Below are 19,286 nucleotides of genomic sequence, written 5' to 3'. Positions count from 1 at the left end.
AAATGATAAAGATTTTTTGGTCATTCTCCACCTGGAATGGGTTTGCTCTGGGTGCTGGCAGTTGAGTGTGTAACTCTTGCTCTCTGCGGTTGCTCAACAGTGTGGTTTTCTTTTGCCTTTGGGAATCCAGCAAATAGAAGTCAGATGGTCAAGGGGAGAAGATTAACTGAAAACAGGAATGCGTGAAATAGCAAAGGGGCTATGAATATATTTAGATATGTCCTCTCCTTCAGAAACTCTTAAAGGCTTTATCACGTGCATCCCTTTAATTCTACAGACACCAGATTTTAGCTGTTTTTGAAGGAGAAAATGACCTTCAACTGGATAAGCATTCCTTGAGTAGCCATTAGATACAGAACACTGTTGTATGTTGCAGTGGGAACCAAAAAGTAGGGAAAACTCAAAGGTGAGTGAAGAAATATAAATCTATCAATATGTAGGTTCTGCAAGCCCTCGACACATGCAATTCTGTGACAGCAAAAATAAGAGAGAAAGATTAATTCTGCCTGGGATGGGGGTAGAAGTGAGTGGGAAAGGGTTTTAGAAAGAAGGTGGTATTTGTTGAGTCTGGGGAGACAGATTTCTCTGTCCTAAATTGGGTCTGGCACAGATCTGATATATAATTAAAATCATAAAATAAGAACATTACTAAAACCAGTAATTTCCCTTATTCTTCTCTCTCTCTCTCTCTCTCTCTCTCTCTCTCTCTCTCTCTCTCTCTCTCTCACACACACACACACACACACACACACACACACACACACTTCTTAAGGAAGCTATACATTCCATTTCTGCTGCACATTCAAAGCTGTCCCTGGAAGAGGAAGGGAAAAATTGAAACCTAACACCTCCTCCTTTGGGGAAGCTGGATTGGTTGGGGGTGGGGATTAAGGCCCACCTTAACTCCTAAACTTTGGACTTCAGTAACTGCAGAGAAAATTCATCCTGGGATCTCCTGGGCAGCAGAGGTCGGAGTTGTGTGTGTGTATAGAGCGGCGGACTACCGTATTCTTCCCCGCCACTCGCCACCCCCCCCCCAAAAAAAAACCTAGCACAGTAGTTGGCACTCAGTAGGAAATAATTTGTAGAATTGATATTGAACATTTGCTTTGTCCCCATTGAGGATAATCGACCCATCGCCTCGTTCTGCTTCTTCTTCCAGTTTAATTCAGCTTTGGTCTCAGTAGTTAGAAAAAAACGGGAAAAAGAATGGGGCCATAGCATAGCATCCTGCAAGTGGAGCTATGCAAGGTGAGGACAGAGGTGAGTGCAGCGGAGGGAGCTATTATTCCTACCTCCTCTCAACTCCTGCAGCAAACACTCAAGTCTCACCTTCTCTTTCCTTTCGGGACCCCCCAACTAGCAGAGAGAGCAATGCTGGCGGCGAGGCGACAGCATAACTCTGCCACGTTCATTCCCTGCTGCTTTTCTAGTCCCTAGCAGCCTCGCCCCTCCTCCCTCATCCCCAGCCAGGGTCTGGAGGCGATTCCCCTCTAGTGACTGAGCCGACTGCATTTGGGCGAGTGGCTTTTTGCATCCCTCACGTCTTTGTCTCCTCCTCCTGCGGGGCTCTGGAGCCCGGCGCAGGGTCTGCAGCGGCCGCCGCAGCAGCGAGAGCCAAGTCGTGCCCCAAACGGCCGCCCGGGGCCGCACCCTCGCTCAGTGGCGGCGCCTAAAGACGCCAGCCGCGCCACGCACTGCCTGCGTCCCGCGCCCCAGCCACCGCGCATCAACGCCGCGGCCGCGGTCGCCGGGGAGCCGAGCCCGGCTGGCCGGGCAGGTCAGGGGTGAGCAGCCCAGCTTGCAGCCGTTGGAGGTGGCGGGCCACTGCAGCTCTGGCAGCTAGAACACTCCTAGGCATACACACCAAACGCCTCCTCCCTGCGCCACGAGGATGGAGCAGCCATCCCAAGCCCGGACTGGCGCAAGGTAAGGTGCAGCCGCCTGTTGCTTTTCGCAGAGCGCGGGATTCTCTCTCTGCACGGGTGCTTAGGCCGTCCCTCCCGGAACAAGTAGAGGAGAACTATCACCTCAGTTCTGAGCCATTTCCGTCAACCCCCACTGGACTCTTTGACACAGACCCTTGGAGAGAACCCGCCTGGCCATGAGGAGTCGACCCTCCTTACTCATGTGCAGCCGACTGCCATGCAAATAGTCTGCAAACTTTTGTGTGACCCTCCACACCTCTGTGCGGTGCTCACCCCGCGCGGAGCAAATAGCACGTTTAGTTCTCGCGTGCGCCCTTCCCCCAGCTCCCCTTGTCATATGCATGTGCCCATTTCTCTCTGTAAGCTCTTGCCAGTCGACTTTTCAATTCCTGCAGCTCCCGCTCCAGAGCGAGGGTTTGGGACCCATCGGTGCTTATTTTGCCCATAGAAGCTAGATAGCAGCAGACGGAGGTGGGACGTGGGGGAAGGCTGTGGCCACCGCTGAAGCTCTATCCATAGTGGGGGTCAGTCCTCCCTTGCGCACGCCACCCCCAACTCGGTAATAGAATCCTTGGAGTGGCTTTTGGTTGTGCACCGTGGGAACTGCAAGTGCAGATCTGGGTGGGTGAAGTAAGTGATTCCGGGAGGAAAAATTTGCTGGTGGGGGCGCAGGAGGAAGCTGGAGGCGGTGGGGGGAGTAGGACTGCCCAAGGGTGAAGGGGATGAAATGGCTCTGGTAATGTAGGCAAGGGGCTATCCCTGAGTGGTCATTGGAGGAGGGGGAAAGACGTTTAAGTCCTGGAGGGGGGGTGCTGCTGACCCTGGTGTGTAAATACAGATGGGGGAGGGGTTGGATACCTGGGGGCGGGGGTGCGCAGAGGTGGAACAGAGCCTAGAATTCCAGGGCTGGGGGGGGGATTTGGGGAGGCAGACTGCCGGGTTCCTGGGGAGGAGCGATCTCCCTCCCCAGGAACAAACAAACCTCCCCGCTGTAATCTGAATGCGATGGCATCTTGGGCGGTGACTGAATGGTCAGATCTTGAACCGGGGATGCTTTTCCAGGCTCTAAGAGGACCACAGTCTCCTCCCTTCTCCAGCACCCGCTTGCTTTTACACCCCTTCATCTCCGCAGCCGGGTTGGTAGACCCACGCCCACCTTCCCTGCCAGCACATGGGCGTCCAGGATGTCTCCACAGTTCCAGGGTGAGAAGGGGACTCCTGGCCTTTAGTTGGAGCTGCGTGTGCGGGAGGTAGGGAGTGGGAGTCCCCAATGCTTAGTAAGTAGGCAGGGGTCCGAACCGGTTGGAGGACAGCGCAGGGGCGGAGGCTGCAGTGGGAGACACCTTCTTTCTCCCGGCTGCTCCACAAATCGCACCTGGGCGGAGCAAGGGAGTGGGGGAGCCCTGTGCTGCCCCTGGGAAGATCCGGAGCGCAGAGCTGGAGGGCGTGTGGGGAAACGCAGAGCGAGGGGTGTGATCATCGGATGAGGGGAGCCCCAATTCCCAGACTCCAGGCCCGGGCAGAGGTGGGTCTACGCAAATCGCAGCCCCCAGGTAGATTCCTCTGGTTGGTTCAGTTGCTTTGGTGGATTCAGGAAGGCAAGACTCTTCTTTGCACTTCAACAATCTGGTGTGCAAGACTAATTGCGGGAGGGGATCTTGTCTGTTGTTGCAAAGAAGAGGCAGCATTATCTTCTTTAGCCTCCTCCCCCCCCCCCAAGTCCCTCTTTTCCGGGTGGGGAACACACTGGGATGTAAAGGCTGGGAAGCACCTCCCTTAACCCTTCTCTCCCTCAAGAGGTGCACGCCCCTCTCCAAGCGGTGCCTTTGCCAGAGAGTCGGGTCTCTGGTTTCTACTGATTCTATAAGGAAAGCTTTTGGAGGCTGTGCAGATCTGGGGCCGCGTGCAACTTTCAGGTTCTCCCTGTCCAGACTCTCACGTGCAACCTTTTAGGAGCACAGTCTTCTCTACCTTACCCTGTAGACTTGGCTTTTTCTCCTGTAGCAGCTGAGAGAAAGCAGAATTTAGGCTGAGTCCCTTTTCTGGGCCCTTTGGTCAGATCCTTCCAGAAGAGATTTCGACTCATCCGGGCTCCCGGGAGGAATCCCGGTGTTGGTGTCGGTCATTTGCGTTCCAGGGCACCCCTGGAGCAACTAGCTCCCTGCCTCTCTGTAGCAAGCTCCAGAGCCTGAAGGAGCGGGAAAAGGGATTCCCTCCGCGCAGGCTCCTGGTGCATGCAGTTCCTGGGCACAAAGACCACACCCTCACAGGCCTGGGCTGGCTGGTGATAACGTTGGCTTCTTCTGATTTACCTGGATACCTGAGGTAGGATCCCAGACTTTTAAACCCCTCATTCCACATCACTTTGTTTCTGCCACCCCAAGGCCTGTTTCTTTCTGGGTGCTTGTTACCTGGATTTGTGTTCTGGCTCCTTTCTTTGCAGAAAAACAGATTAGAATATATCTCTTGGGAATTTAAGGGAAGGCTCCAATTCCACATCTAGGTGGGTTTTTTTTTTTTCAGGTTGTCAAGCTATTCTGGGGAGACTAGTAGTAATTAGAATCAATGTTGCTTAGTATTTATTGAGTTTATACTATGTGCCAAGCATTATCCTAGATATTTTATGTCCTTGTATTGGTTTTAACTGGTACAGAAACTATGAAGGTTATTTTTACCATTTTATGGTTAGGAAAACCCAGCTACAGAGAAATTACATTATTTGTTCACTGTCATTTAGCTAGCAAATGGTGGGTTTGCTTCCTCTTGTAGGCAGAGAACCCTGGCTGTTTCCCATTCTTCCCATCCTATTTGGACTGTCCACAAGAAAGCATGAGGCCCCTTCCCTTTTTCTCCAAACCCCAATATATACTACAAGTGCCAGTCCTTACCTGTGAGCCCCTGTGGTTAAAGTATGGGGAGACTGACCTTGCACATCACCTGCCTCAGGGTCTCTTGGGGTACACAACGGTAGGATAGGATGCTAGTACTAAAAGCTGATTTTGGTAATTGACTACTGGAGTTGGGATTCTCTTCTGAATCTTTAGCAGACATTCCCTTTTTAAATGAAAGGAGAAATGGAGAGGGGTATTTAAATGTGAACAGAGATTTGCTTTGTGGTCAAAAACCAGAGGCAGTTTTAGGTAGCAACTGTATTCTGCATATGAGGGCCTTTCTGGAGATTGAATCACAGAATGTTAGAGCTAAAGGGGATCTCAGTCAGCATCCCTCCCAATGCAGGCTCAAGGAGAAGAGTCTGTGCAGGCCACTCAGTGTATCAGTAGCATTACTAATGCTAGAGCCACTGTCTTTTGACTCTTAGACAAACAAACTGTGTTTATCTGTAAATAGATTATGTTCACTCCTTCTGGTTTTCAGCATTTTAAAAATTAATTAGGGAAGAAGTCTTGTCTATTTTTTTAAAAGACTGTTTTGCTCATTTTTCCACAAATGCTTTTTTAATCAGTGTAATGGGAAAAAGTCAGTACCATGTAATGGAGAAGCCACCACAAATATGCCTTTTTTTTTTTTTGCAAAGAATTGCATCAAAATATTGATGAGCCTTCAAATCAACAAAAAGTAACCAACTATGCAACCCTTTAATGATTCTAAATAAGACTAAACGGATTCCCTACCGTTTTAGCAAAGTCTTTCTATCAGGACTAAAGAGCTCAGTCCTGCCTCACTACTGGGTATTTATGAAAATAAGGGAAAATGTAGTATATCAGAGGGTCAAATCCTTTGGATGCAATGAAATGAATTGGTATGACCTCTCCTGGATTCCTGACACTTGAGTTTAACTTTTAAGCTGATATAATTCTGACGTAAAACAGTGAATTCCTAATAGATATACCCGAGACTCAGAAAGAGAAGAACTATTTCTTTGCAACTTCCTCCCCTACTGAGCCCTTCCATAGAGGGAACTTCTACCAGTCACTTAGAAATTTTGTAGACTTCTAAGGGTTCTTGTGAGATGGAATTCTGGTTTCTAGGAACACCCTATGTCTTTTCTCTGAAGCCATAGTCCTGTCTGCTATTCTTCCCTTGGAGACAAACCAAGAAAAAGTCAGCTGGAGGGAACAGGGCCAGAAGGGGGGAAAGCCTGTTTTTCAGAATTGCATCTGGGCAGCAAGGGTTATAGGCAGACAGTGGAAACTTAGAGGCTTTTGTGTCACCTGTAATAGGATTTCCATCCCTAATGCTGTGACGTACCAGGATAGCGGCCCTTGGCAATGACTGGTGTGGAGGAGGAGGTGAGAATGAGGTAACTGTGTGTCCTTAGAGGAGGTGAGATTTGGCTCTTGAGGGGCCCTGGTGTGACGGAAATGCCCGTGGTGAGTGAGTGTGTGTGTGCCAGGGGTACCTCCTCCTCCCTTTCCTTTCTACCTCCGCTACCTCAGCTGGCCATCTGTGCCAGGTTGACTGATGGAATCCCAGAGCCCCCAATTTCTCAAGGGAAGCATTCACTTTCTAGAAAAGTCGTGAGAAATGAATCTTGTTCTTACATAAGTAGGAAAACATTCCACACCTGCTGCTCTCTTCAGAGAGAACCACAGAAAATCAGATTACCCCAAAGGTTAACTTGGAGGTGAAGACACTGGTTTGGTTGGATTATAGCAGTTAAAAAAAAAATAATGGAACTTTGAAACCTACTGTGACAAAAGCCTATGAAATGGTCTCTGGGGTTGCAAAGAAAGGAGAATTTATTTGAATAAGGGTGACATCCTGGTTTCCAGTTGCTAGATCATCCAGGGGAGGTGTTGGAGCTAGCTGTAGCCTCATCTGACCTCATTTGAGTCTTAGGGTCCACAACTCCACTTCCTCTTTTATTGTGGCTCATGTGGGGTGTAGTGTCAAGTGGCCCACATAACACTTCTGTTGGCATAATTCTTGGAGCATGTGTTTGTTTTCAATCATGTAAATAAGTTTGTTGGCATTTAGAATATCAGTTACTATTAAGCAACATCCTTAGAGGCAAAGGAAATTAAAAATGAAAAAAAATTCATCCTGCATATTGAATAAATAGGCTTATGTAATACATAGTGTAAGAATTTTTAAGTTAGACATTTAAAATAAAATATAATTAAGATCTAGAGCATCTGATAGACTATTTTTTTTCCTTTTTTCAATTTTTTAATTTCCTGACCTAGACTATTTTTTAATAACAAAAGAAACCAAGTGATAAGATTCTGTGGAGTTTGAAGGAAAAATTGGAAATAATTTTTTTTTAAAAAGGCCAAAGTAGGGCCTGAGAAGGTTAACCCACATGGATATTATGTTAAATAAATATATATCTTAATTCACATTTAGATTTGAAATAATCTACAAGACTAAGAAATTCAGTACAGTATTCGTTTCCTCTGTAGATTATAACTTTGGTGAAGTTTGACAAATGGCTTGGGCCCAGGATAGAAGCTCTTCTGTGACACTAGTAAATATATATTTTATAAAATATCAGTGAATCAGTAAATCTCAATACAGCATATGAAACAGGCTTTTCATATGAAAATGAAATTTGTAATCTTCTCATGAGCTGATAAGTCTTCCTCCAAATAGTAAAAAACAATATAATTCTTTAAAAATAAATGAATAAACAATGAAAAAAGAACCTTCCCCCATAAAGCAGATTTTATTCTTTAAGAGGATAAATGAACAGATTAGGAAAGGTTATGAAATTTATGATTTCATTTGATCCTAAGCTCCCTGAGCTACATTTTTATGTTAATACTTGTCCAGTGCAAATGTCACTATACTTTAAGATGTTTTTTTTTTTCAAGAGTGTTTGGTGGCTTTTATTAAAAGTAGAATGGAGACAAATATTATAAAAGCTATGTGAAGGCATTCTCAACCATGCAGCAACATTTAACCAAGTAACATGCTTCCAAATATAGGTCAGTGTCATGGGTTCTTTTTCTTTTCTTTTTTTTTTTTGCTATTTTCCTCTCCCTCCTTCTCTCATCTTTCCTTCTTTCTACTCCTTCCTTCCTTCTTCCCTTCCTCCCTTCCTTCCTTCTTCTCTCCCTTTTCTCCATTCCTTCCTTCCTTGTATTCTTTAGGTCATTGATAGACCTTAAGTATTTCAGTATTCAGTACCTTATTGGAAGAGATTGCCTTTTCAGAATAATCATGTCCCCTTGGCTAGGACAGAGCTGAAGGCACAGTGCACCTGTGTATTTGTCCAGAGCTAAAGCAGGGAAATCACAAGGTCTCTCATTGGCTCTCCCCTTCGTGCTGTAACCTCATCTCTAATTTGGAGGAACAGTCATGGTCCAGGCCTGCTTATGAGGGCTCCCCTGTTAGCCATGACTAATCAGTGTGCTTTCCACGTGCTACACTCGGAATCTGTGCTCGGAGGAAAGTCCTGGTGCAGACTGCTGATCTTCCCTAGACACCTGGCCTTCATGGATTATCTTCCACCCTTTCCATGAATTATATTTAGGCTTGGGTTTACAAAGCTTTGATCTTTCTGTTATGGTGTACTGTGTCACGTATTGGGGTAGCCAGCCTGTGTTTTCAAGGGTGTCTCAGAAATACCTCCTTTAAATAAAGTAAACATTAAGACTGAAAGGAAAGTTGAATGTAGATTATGAGTGCCCAGAGCCTGGGCCACAGAACCTGTAAAGGATGGCTAGCTAGGTCAAGAGAGCCCAGAGAGACAACAGAAAAGGAACAGAGAAGAAGAAGGTGGTAAGAGAGAAAGAGGAGACAAGAGACTTGGCCACAGGGCAAAGAAGTCACTCAAAGGAGGAGAATCCAGTCATTAGGAGATAGAGAGACCCAGTGCATCTTATCCCAAGGATAAAAAGGAAAAGACATCAAAATAAGAGTAGATTAAAGAAAGAGATGAGATTCGTAAGACCGGAAAAGAAGAGGTATGCAGATAAAACGAATGTTCTAAACAATTCCTAATAGTCTAGATCAACTCAGAACAGGCTAAGTCCTCAGCCAGAGCACATGGCCCTTCTTACATTAATATAGCTTCTCAGTCACCAGGACAATGACTCTTACTCTCATCTATGTCATAGTGCCCTTTGATGAAGCATAGGAACCCCATAAAGATGTTTAAAATAAAATAAATAGTATTATAAACAAACTAATTTTAATAAAATAGGTTTTTATCTAGCTATGAAAGAAACCATTGTTACTAATGCGCATGCGCCGTGTAATGCATGTACAACAAGCTCTAGAATGGCTTCGTCATTCCAAGACAAGGTTGAACATAAATACTTCTGTGAGATACTTGTAGCAACTATATCATGATATGAAATCCCCAGTTTATATCAATGACAAAATCACTGGTTCTGCTACTTCATCGGAGACTCATGGGTGCTTCCTCTTAATGAATAAAGTTGTAACTTGCTTTCATTCAAGTTCATGGATGGATCTGTTGGATTCTACTGGGAGATGTCATGGGTGCCCATGACCTGTAGATTAGGGCGATTATAATTTACCACTTACCACAGGGATGCTTTGAAAAAATGAAAGAGATCTCAGTTTTTCTTCAAGATGGCAGATGTAAATCGGGGTGGCCCTGGGGAAGTTCGTCATCGCTATCATAGGGCCCTCCTATGATAAAGCTGAATTCACTCTCAGTTTTTATCCCCAACCAATTTTCACCTCTTTGGCCCAAGGAACGTATATTCTCCTTTTTTTCTAGGGATCAGGGCATTGAGAAATGGAGAAGACCTTAAGTGGGAAGAAAGTCCCTGATCAGGCTTACTGCTTCGCGGTGGAATGCCTTAGAAAGAAACTGAGAATAGGCTTCTAGGAGGAGCCTAGGCTTCACAGATCCTGGCTCCATGAACATTGGCTTGCATTTTGGCTCCCAATGGCCCTTTTTGGCTAGGTTCCCTGTTGCCATGGCCAATATCACCTGAAGGGAGGGAGAATTATCAGCCCATATTGCACTTAAGCCAAAAGTTTCAAATTCCCTTCAGACCTATTTTTTCTTTCAGCTGAGCTGCCCCTGTGGTTTCCGAAGGTTCACTTCCTTTCCCTGCCTACTTCCTAACGACCGGAAATAGTCTCTGTGCAAGCAGGTGGATGGAGACCCTTGGGGAAAGACCAGGATCTGAAGAATTCTTAAACTGAGGATGGAAAGGGACTGTGATCGTGGAGTATTTCCTAAACAGATGGCTCATATTGTCCAGTGTTGGAGGAAGATGACAGAAGGTCTCTGCTCCCGGAGATTAACATGTTTTTGTAGTGACTGATGAAATGAAACCTGCATAGTAAATTTAAAAAAAAAGAAAAAAACAAAAAAACAACAACTTTCCTAAGAAATAAGTTACTTAGCAGGAGGAGGCAACATCTCAGAAAACATCCTGTGCACACAGCCTCTTGGGGGAACTAGGTAACCTGGTGCTAGTTTCAGCTTTGGCTCTCACCAGCTCCATGGCATCTGGCTGGTTGTATCAATGGCCCTGGGTGCTATTTTCCCAGTGAGACATTGCTGGGAAGTAAATGCTTCCAACACCCCTCTCCAGCTCTGTGGTGTACAACGTCAAGGGTGTGCCTGGCACTGTTTTCCTGTACTGCACATGGTGGTTTCCCTGTTGAAACTGGTTCAGGCTCACACCTTTGTTTAGGCACCTTAGCCCCTTCCATGCCACACATCCAACAGTGATAGAAGGACACTGTATAGTTCCGAGGGCTCGTGATACCTGAGGCCCTTCTGGGACACTAGAATAAGAGAGTGACAGTAGAAGAATGCAAAGGGAAGAAGAGCTGACCACAAGGGTCAGGTTAGGAAAGAGATGAAACAATTGAGGACGTGCTTTGGTGCAATAGTCCTGCAGGGAAGATGGAGGGAAGATGGAGGAAGGATTCCTGCAATGTTGACTGTGTTATCTAGTGTCCAACTCATGAGAGCCATGTGAATATACCATTCTCCACTGAAATTCTCTGGATTAGTACTAGTTGTATGTAGGAGGATTATATCCTCAGAATGGTCTCATAAGACCTTCTTTGCCTGATGGCTCCCTTTCTCTTCATCTGTCCTTTTCCTTGACCTGCTTCAAGTCCTGATATGTTAGAATGACCCATATTGAGTGGTCCACAACTTTTCTCTCCAACTCTCTGTTGGTGGCTTGAAATCAGCCATGGTGGGAGTATCTACCACACAGACATTGCAAGGCAGGACATCCCCTCTGAAATCTGGTTGTAAAATATATCTGAGCACGTCTGCCTCCGCCCTACTGAAAGACTCTTTCAACCTCTCTATTTGTATCCTGTTCTTCCTCCCTCCCTCCTTGGGTCTTTCTCTGTTCTTTCTCCCTTTTGCCTACTTGCTTAGTGATCTACCCATTCATCCAGAGGTAGCCAGACTAATTCCTTTTTCTGCCATTTAATAGCTGAAAGTGGGAACATTTCTTAACCTTTAATACGCTTCACTTTTCTCTATGTGAAATTTCCATCATAATAGGTGGTTGTAAGGCATTAAATTAATTAACATGTATAAGGTGCTTTTAACAGTGCCTGGCACATGACAAATAACTACTTAAATTATTGTCATTAGTATTGATCAAAACACTATTGATCACTTACAGTGTATTCAGCACTGAAAAAGGCCCTTAGGAAAAGAGTTTCATAAAAGAAGTATAAGAATATGTTCCTGAGCCCAAAGCAAAGCCTGGTTAGTTATTGCAGAGTTAACAAAATTGACTTCATGGAGCTGAGGGCATTTGGACTGACTGCAGAGGGATGATTGCATGTACCCACCAAACTGAAATAATGGGGACATCTCGGGAGAAGGGACATCACCTAAGCACAGACAACACCACAGAGGGACCAGAATGAATGGCCTATGTAAGGGTTTTGTGTCTCTGAGCATGAAACCCCAGAGAGAGAAGGGATCTTTGATCAGCCTTGGGTTATGGCAAGATTCTCCAAGAAGTCAGCTGTACACTTCTTTTAGTTCAGATTTTCTGTTGCCTGCACCAGAAAACTGAGCTTTGGTTTTACAAAAAAAAAAAAAAAAGTCAGAAATCCAGATTTTATGTGAAAGCTCCTGATGTTTAACGATAGGACTAATTCAATCAAAAGCAAAACAAAACAGAACACATCTGCAGGCGATATTCAGCCTCCCACAGAAGAGTGGAGTTCTAGGTTCCCAAGAGCTTGTTTAAAAAGGCTAAGATGTGCAATTTAAGTTTCTGATTTTGAAAATGGCTCTTCCATTAAACTGTGTGATACAGGTGAGAGTCCCTTAAGCTCCCGGAGCCTCGATTTTCTGCCAAATGTCTGTCGTATTTTTGTCCTCTGTGTCTTGCTGTGAGAAGAATTTTGGACAATGGAAGTCAACACTTTTGTAATGAATCAGACAAGGGTTAGAATTATCCAGAGACCGGACGTGCCCCTGGCAGAGCTAGACACATAGTACAGCCCCAAGTGTAGTTTAAGTTACCCAAAGACACCCGAATGTCCTCACGTGCCACACTCATTTTAATAGTTGATGGGGGAAGAGAATCGTAGGTGTATTCCACCCCCCCCCCCATTTCATTCTGTTAATGTCACAAGGAACTTGACATTCTGTTTTGGAAGTCTGTATGTCAGAGATCCAGCTAAGAGTTGTTGATTGATTGTTCATGGGTTCAGGTGACAGGGAAAAGGTGCACTCCACCTTTCTGTGGTGTACTGTGATTGATTCCCTGAGATGGAGGGAGGGATCTCTGTAAAGGAAGCCGCTGCACTAAGTGTTACTCAGGGTTATGTCAAAATCTGCTGTTGCGTTTGTGTTATTTCCCCTCTTTTGATCCCTTTCCATTCCAGGCTGGTTTTGATCATGCAAGCTTTTAAGGAAATGATCAAACCCTCGAACAGTCAAATTATTTCTGGTTGAGGGGATAAGCTTGGTGGATGTTGGCTTTGACACTGACAAGGGATGGATATGCCCAACCTGGTTCCTTAGGTCTGCTTAAAAGCACTCTGTAAGCCCCAGCTTTGTGAAAACTTTGGGCTTATTGTCATCCCATGAACCACGACATTGTCTGATTGGTGTGATCTTTATTTGTTTTGTTGTGCTGCCTGATTGAACTTGATCAGAAGAAGTTTCCAAGATACAGGCAGACCTTGAAACAGGGATGCCTGATTCACACGGGCACTTTGGCTACAGATTCCGGCTTTGCTGCAGGGGTTTGACCCCATTGCTTCGGGAGCTGATCAGAGCCTCAGAGTCTTTCCCACTCACTTCTAAGTGCTGAGCCATTTGGGTCCTCAGGACTGAGATGTCTGATGTCACCATAGCTCTTTCCCCTTGCTGTGTCTGGGGGCCCTGTCCCCCGGACCGCAGTAGGAGCTGAGCTCCCAAAGAGCCAAGTTCCCACTCCTCTGAGGTGGTCTATCCAATTAACATTATAGATGAAGTAGCACATTTTATATTAAGGAAGAGGAAGACAGGACCTTTGGGAGGTAATTAGGTTGAAATGGAGTTATGCAGGTGGGTCCTCATTATGGGGTTGTGCTCTTAAAGAAGAGACACCTGAGAGCTTTCTTCCTCCCTCTCTCATACACACCAAGGAAAAGCCACAGGAAGACACAGTGAGAAGGCCTTGTCTGTCATCCAAGGAGAGTCCATACCAGATACCGGCTCTGCTGGCATCTTCTCCAGAATTATGAGAAATAAATTTCCATTATTCAAGGCACCTAACCTGGGGTCCTTCGTTATAGCACCCCCGGCTGGCAAAGTCAGGAAGTTAGTGCAGTTTAACTTGGGCTTGTGAAACATCTCTTTGGATGGAGATGTTCTGTATATGGTATACACTACCGGCTGGTATATAGTAGTCACACAGTAACTACCTGCTGAACCAACAAGTGAACTCTAATGGATGGAGTGAAAAATATCTAATTTCGGTAGTTTAAGGACTTTCCTGAAATCATGAAATTATAGTGTGAGATGAAGGAAAAAGGAAAGTTATTTTGGGTGTGTGTGTGTGTATTTATGCATATAAGTGTATATATGTATATACATGTGTATATATACACATTCATATATCAAGATGTTAACAGCCTCTACTTTCCTTACTGGCTCGCCCCGTGGAGACATAATGATAGTAAAATAAATACAGTCAGCATGCTTTCCTATTTGCCCAGCATGCAAGCAAGTGACTGTTTCTAAGCATTTGCAATTTCATCAAGGTCTTCTTGAATTATTCTCCATAAAGAGATGCTGAGTTGGGACGCGGACCTGCCAAAGCCTAATTAACTTGAGTTTAGTAAAGGAAAAAAGAAAAGTCCTTCTTTCATAAAAAAAAAAAAAAAAAAATCTAGAACCTTGATGTTGGCAGGGACTTCCGAGGTCCTTTTAATTTGAAAACTCCAGTGGGCAGACTACAATAGAAAGGTAAGGTTTTTCTGACAAAAAAAAAAAATGGTAGCTTTAGAATTCTTTCTTGCTCTAAGAAATGCCTGAGACACCACGAGGTGTTTCCTTCATAGCTTTTGCTGCTTGAGAATGGAAAAGCAATTTTCTCAAGATGCTATTGATCTTTTTTTTTTCATATCTGGATGCAAATGAGTTCAGAATGTGGGGGTGTGGGGTTTGAAGCGTCTGAAGTGCCTAGGTAACAGTTGGCATGCCAGTTGGGTGATGAAGAGTATGCACTGACAATATTAAATTGTGGGCTGAATCTCATTTTTTTGGTGGTTAAGAAAGAAAGAAAGAAAAGAACAAATTTTTTCTAAAAGCAACAGCATGGCTTTTATGCCAGGGGTATTTCTAACTGTTGGGCAACAGTGCTGAGAAATATGGGCGTCCAATATGTGACACTTTCTTCTCCTCAGCCTGGGCTTACTGAGTACACCCCACGGAGCTTCCTTTTTAACTGGAGGGTGCGGTTGTGTTTCTAAACATACATTCGTATTGTACTCAAGTAACTGAGGGAATAGTTTCAGTAATAACAGGTAAGATGAATTCACTCTTCCTATTCAGGGTGGAAGAGCCAGCTGGTTTCTAGAAACATAGTGGTAATTTGTAGAGATTAAAAATATAAACAAACAAACAAACAAACAAAAAACCCTGCTCTTTGCTTCCCAACCTCCAATACCATCAAGTGGCCATGAACATCTAGGACTTTTCCTCAGATGAAATTGTATACCATTTCTTCTTTTAAAGAGTCATATTCCTTTCTCCACCTTTTCCTTGTGACAGTAGCAGTAGTGAGGTCTTCTCTCTGCTGGATTGTGAGTGGAGTGAGCAGTGTGAGCATGATGGGTGGCCAGGGTTGGGCACTGTGTGTGGATTCCATGTAGAGCAGGTATGTCCAGAAATAATACATGGATACTCAGGATCCTGGATTGGTTGTAGAATAGGGAGAGTAGGGATTTTAGGCATTTTTCCTACTGTGGATTCCTTTGGCAGCCTGATGAAACCTGTGCTCACCTTCTCAGGCTAAGTTTTACTTTTAAATGTAAAAGATGGGATTGTAAGAACAAAACAACACAAAACAGATTTTTGCAGAACTTGCATTATATATGACCTAGATCCTTGCCTAATATGTCAACAAATAATAAAAAAAAATTACCTTAAATAGCACACCTAAGTAATGGTAGTTTGCTTTACCATCAGATTGTTTTTGAACTTGCCTGGGCTAGACTTGTAGTCGAGATGTATAGCATATTTCACAAGACAGTGGTGACTCCTGAAGAATTAAAAATTCTCATTTGAACTGTCCGTTTTGAAAACTCTAACAATTAATTTAAATGACTTCCTTTCATGTATTGATGAAAAACAAAGAAGGATAGATAAGACCATAAGGCATTGCAGATATCTGGGTATCTGGTCACAAAGGTAGAAGATTCATCTTCTGCCCCTTGTGGCTGAATGACCGTCAGGTGAAGCATTGACCAATTATTGCCTCTATGTACTATAAGGACTATGGTCAGGAGGAATGAATTGTTTTGATTTTAAAATTGTGATATTTATAAATGATATTCCAGGATTTCTGGAAGAACTACGTTTCCATAGGAAAAAAAGAAATAGTTCATTTTATCGGTGATGCCACAGAACTTATAATGATAATGCAGTCTGTTTCCTGTCTTTAAAATTGAAGGAAATGTCAAACTGCAGTTGAAGATCCATGGAAGAAACTCAGAAAAGGTTCTACACAATTCCATAATTGCCTCCATTCTAGTGATAGCCTCATTGAGGAACTAAGGACTCCAAATTAAAAATTTCTGTCTCAAGAATTGAATCAGCACCCAGCGACATGGAGAAAAGTAGTTCTTAGATAGATGAGACTTGTGGATGGATTCTAACAGAATGTCATTTTTTTTTTGTTTTCAATTTTATTTTTAACAAGCATGCCAGAATTTAACCTAAAGATTGTGCTTAGCTTCATAATTGGTCCCTTTGGAGAGAGATGCTATTGCTTTTAATCAAGACAGCATTGGTTGGTCATCTTTGAGAATAAGTGGTAGAAGGTTTTGAATAACCTCCTCAGAAAGATTTAATTTTAATTTTTCAGTTTTTGTGGTGCTGGGGATGGAGCGCATGCTGGGCAAGTGCTCTACCTCTGAGTCGAGCTATACCCCCAACTCTAAATCTTCACTCTTAAATTGCTTTGAGGGTAGGTCTGGTGCTTGGGAACGTCATTTAAAGTAAGGTTATTGAATGTAGAGGGGGATCAAGGTATGTGGACACAAGATTGGGACTTGAAAGTCCTAAGGCTTCTTTTCAGAAGGGACTCGTCCGCTACCTTGAAGACTCTCCATAGCAGGTAGAGGCAGAGTAGCATGAGATCCAGAAAGGGCTCCATTTCCAAAATCACAGTACCTCTGGCGTCAGCTCGTAGTCCCCAGGAACAGGGGAGATTATTTTAAAGAAGGACACTTGCTTCCCCCTTTAAAGTAATGCTCTCATATAGTTTCCAAATACTTTAACAGCATTTTAATAGTCAGATTATATACAGTCTTGAGTAGTAACAGCCCTATTCAGTAGAAATACAGTGCTCAGCCTTATATAATTAAAACATTTTTCCAGTAGCTACATTAAGCTACTGAAAAGAAAAAAAGTAAAATCAATTTCAATAATATATGTATCCCCACATACTCAAATTATAGCAGCATGTAATCAAATTAAGATTTATTGAGTTTTACTCACCCTAAGTCTTTGAGATCTGGTATGTGTTTTATACTTATACCGTATTGCATTTTGGACATTGAATTTTCATCAGAAATACTTGACCTACATTTAGATTTCATAAAACTTACAGTTGACAAAGACCAGGTTTACATATCCAAGTTGTTCCCAGCATATTTAAATGTTTTCCAATAATGGAATTGAGTATTAGTTTTTCAATCTAAATTTAAATTAATCACCATTGGATAAAATAGAATATTTAGTTTTTCATTTACTCTAGCCACATTGCAAGGGCTCAAAATCCACATGTGATTAGTGAACAGTGCAGTATAAATTTTACAGGGAAATAATCAGGTAAGGGGGTTCCTTGTGGACATTTACAACTCTCTGGGACAGTTAGGGACTTGCTTGTCCTTCTGTTTTGGTGGTCCTTTCTAAGAATTATTTCTTTTTTAAAAATATTTTTTAGTTGTAGCTGGACACAATATCTTTATTTATCATTATGTGGTGCTGAGGATCGAACTCAGGGCCTCACACATGCTAGGCGAGCGCTCTACCACTGAGCCACAACCTCAGCCCCATGAATCACTTCTTTCAATCTTCTTTGTTAATTCAGTATTTTTCCAGAACCTCACTATCTCCTTAGAATCCCCCAGAAGGGCCTTTCCTTATGAGTACTCATTATGTACATCTGGAGGCACCATGGGATCTCTGCTTCATTGACAGAAGGTTGGAGGGTGAGTTTCGATGACTCAAGGAAGGCAGGAAGTTAATGCTCCTATCCCTGTTATCATGACTAAGCACTTCCACCACAGTGGTGAATTTCCCTGCTGTGTCCCACTGGAGGTTCACCATTTTGGAAGCACATCTGATTCTGATTCTGAAGATGTGGGTGGAATCCAGAAAACTGCATTTTTGCCAACTCCCTTGTTCCCCACACCATCTGCATTAAGGGGTTTAGGAGAGCTCAGTTTGAGAACCCTTACCTTATCAGAAGCCACCCTCCTCTCACTTGTTTTTGGTACTAAGGATTGAACTCAGGGGTGCTTAACCACTGAGCCACATCTCCAGCCCTTTTTTATATTTTATTTAAAGACAGGGTCTTGCTAAGTTGGTTAGGGTCTTGCTAAGTTGCTGAGGCTGGCTTTGAACTTGCAATCCTCCTGCCTCACCACTTGAGCCACTGGAATTACAGGCATGTGCTAACGTGCCTAGCTTTCACCGTGTTCTTAAGTACCGGTGGTCCCCTTCATGAGAATACCCTCTCTTCTTAAACCAAGGAGTTCTAGGTCCTACCCAAAACCTGCTAAATCAGAATACCTGAAAATGTGGTACTAGGAATCTGCATTTTGAACAAGTTCCCTAAATAATTCTCATGCCTAATAAACTTAAGAAAAAAAATTGCTTAGTGTGGACTCCCACCCTAGGAATGTGGAATTCTTTAATCTTACTTTTTCTCATTCATATGCTTTCCCCATTTCTGACATTTAGAAATCCACAATGTCATATTTATTCTGCTGCCTCTTTGTTCAGGTCATATAACCAAGGGACAGGGGATACAAAGAGAGCATGAGGTCCTGTCTCTGATCTCAGAGAGCTTGCAGTCATAGAAGGGAGAGCCAGGCATTGTAGATGGAGGGCTGCAGGGGCATGCTGCTGTAGTGAGGGGGTGAAGAAGGTGAGCATCGTATCCCATTGGGTTGTGAGTTGATAAAAAAGCTTAAAAGGGGCTACAGGTCTCTGATTCAGGAAAGAAAAAATTGGTGCTCTGTCAAACAATCAGGAAAGGACACTGGAGACTTAGTATGAATTAAGGTGTGAACAGGGAAGCAGAGACACTGTGAATAACATGGAATAATGGATTTGTTGCCAGATCATACATTGCACAGTTGTGGAGATGCTCAGGATGCAAAGGGCTGGCCAGGCACAGGTGGAGGAGAAGGGAAGTTGCTGAGTAGGGACCAACAGGGAGTCAGTGAGAGATCTATGGAGGGTGTTGCTTGTCCTGCTGGTAGTGGTCCTGAAGTTGCTCTGGGCCAGCAGAGCTCAGAGCAAATTAGAACCTGTGAGCAAAGGCGACCTAGAACCTCTACCCACAAACTGGGAGCTGTGCTCCAGCAGCTCAGGTGACATGAAGAAACTGGTGTGCTTTGCTCTGGAGTTGCACCCACAGACTCAGAAACCAAAGGTGGAGACTGGTGGGAATTCCAAGAGCTGTGGGTCCACCTCTGCCCTCACTTGTGAAGCAAGCTAGTGGATCAACGACAATGTGCATCTGTTGGGAC

At 43.9% G+C, this 19,286-nt stretch overlaps 1 protein-coding gene across 19 annotated transcripts in view; it reads left to right on the top strand.

The window, feature by feature from the left end:
• Nucleotides 1-1,540: 1,540 nt before the first annotated feature.
• Lrrc3b (leucine rich repeat containing 3B) overlaps nucleotides 1,541-19,286 on the top strand; it is an 84,497-nt gene continuing 66,751 nt past the window's right edge. For 4 of the 19 annotated variants that reach the window (XM_005317279.4, XM_078038279.1, XM_021731684.3 and 1 more), the window contains exon 1: nucleotides 1,541-1,929. The gene's annotated coding sequence lies outside the window, so the exon portion shown is untranslated. Of the gene's footprint in view, nucleotides 1,930-2,322; nucleotides 2,488-2,527; nucleotides 2,550-2,907; nucleotides 3,132-3,156; nucleotides 4,254-19,286 lie in introns of those variants that run through there. The other 15 variants (XM_021731661.3, XM_078038268.1, XM_078038269.1 and 12 more) reach the window with 11 other exon arrangements.

Source organism: Ictidomys tridecemlineatus, chromosome 2, assembly GCF_052094955.1.
Source record: "Ictidomys tridecemlineatus isolate mIctTri1 chromosome 2, mIctTri1.hap1, whole genome shotgun sequence".
NCBI classification, from domain to species: domain Eukaryota; kingdom Metazoa; phylum Chordata; class Mammalia; order Rodentia; family Sciuridae; genus Ictidomys; species Ictidomys tridecemlineatus.
Note: the sequence above shows the minus strand (reverse complement) of the source record. Positions and strands in the feature narration are given on the sequence as shown.